Raw genomic sequence first — 1,701 nt, 5'->3', positions numbered from 1 at the left:
TTACCTAAATTTTTTTTCGGACTTTTTCGTTCGTTCGGGATTTTCTTCAAATTAATTTTTATGTTTTTAATAAATAAGAAAATTATAATATAGTTTTTAATTTATTACGTTTAAGGTGTAAAACACAAGCTTTTCTGTGTTTATGCAAAAGAGGCAGATTTGTATGCTTGTGCATTATTTGTTTGGCAATGTATGCAAATATATGTACATATAAGTATATATGAATGTATGAACATGCAAGTCAATGCGCGCACATGTAATAAGTATATTGATAAGTGATGAAAATATGATTTCAATTTCTGAACGCGCACATGCGTATACATACACTCATATGAACATGTGCAGATACACAAGATAGGATAGAAGATGTATGCCTTTTAACATCGTATACTATACAAATAAATATTTTTCTTACTAATAGAAATTAAATTTATCACAGCAATATACATAATATTGCTGTGATAAATTTAAAAATTAAAATAAAGAAAAATATTTAATTGTATAGTATACGATGTTAAAAGCAAAGAATTAAAAATTTATTCCGTCGGGATTCGAACCTGTGGCACTCGCAGCATCATGACTTTCCAAGCGCTTACCACCAACACCACCATTGACACTTAGGTTGCGCTGACTTAAGTATGATTTGGTTACGCATGCAAGAAACATACGATGGTTCTAATAATTTTGTTTAAGTATAGAAATATACATACTTTGTAGAACATTTGCTTTCGCAATAAATTTATCACAGCAATATACATACATATACATAATATGTATAAACATATACATAATATTGCTGCTGTGATCCCTTAGAAGTATAGTCTTAACTTCTTAACGGCCAACGCAGAGTATTTTCAACCAAAAGAAATTTATTCATTAAAATCACCACTCAGAAGTCGTTTTATCCCTTGTAAGCGAGCGATTTTCGAAGAAACATTTCTAATATGCCAAAAGACAAAATTAGAAATGAATTTCTTAAATCTCACGCTCCCAGATAAAACGATATACCTCGTCCTCGTGGGTCGATTTCAAAAACCACAGAAATGATTCTGTGTGATTCTGAAAGGCCAACGCAGAGTATTTCAATTAAAAGTCACACAAAATAGTTGAGAATTCGCAGAACAAACGAAAAGAAAAAGAAGTATAACTTCAATAATGCACAAGCATACAAACATATTTATGCGCACACATGTGAATATGTCACCAACCAAAAATTGAAACATTGTTCTACGAAAACAAAAACAACAAAAGCATAAGCGTGGCAACGTTGTGTTGTTGGTAGAAAAGCCGAGCTGTGCCGAAAGAAACGAACAAACGATCGCCGATTGTCACCGCTTCGCTTGCTGCTCGCACATCTTCGCAGACAAGGTTGCGTTACATTCATATGGATGGAGCGAGGTTGCGCAACCTTGCGTTACTTTTATATGGAAGGTTGCGCAACCAGAATCTATCGCAACCTTTTCCGGCGTCGTATAAGAAGTATAACTTCAATAAAAAATATTAGTTTTTCATCGCATGTCAGTCTCTTATATTTCGCGCCCATTTTGTAAAGCTCACTATCTTCCAAATAATTTCATCTATAGCTGAATGTTTTAAATTTTTAATATTTCTGATAAATAACATGTCATTAACTTAGTTCTCAATTAAAAATTTTAATACCGTCATAAAGTGTTGTCACAACACTTGAAAATTGTAAGTGGT

General features: G+C 32.5%; 1 pseudogene; it reads right to left on the bottom strand.

Moving 5' to 3' along the window:
- Positions 1 to 884: 884 nt before the first annotated feature.
- Positions 885 to 1,062, bottom strand: LOC125776966 (small nucleolar RNA U3; annotated as a pseudogene).
- Between the last annotated feature and the right edge of the window lie 639 nt (positions 1,063 to 1,701).

This window comes from Bactrocera dorsalis, chromosome 2 (genome assembly GCF_023373825.1).
Source record: "Bactrocera dorsalis isolate Fly_Bdor chromosome 2, ASM2337382v1, whole genome shotgun sequence".
Lineage (NCBI taxonomy): Eukaryota > Metazoa > Arthropoda > Insecta > Diptera > Tephritidae > Bactrocera > Bactrocera dorsalis.
Note: the sequence above shows the minus strand (reverse complement) of the source record. Positions and strands in the feature narration are given on the sequence as shown.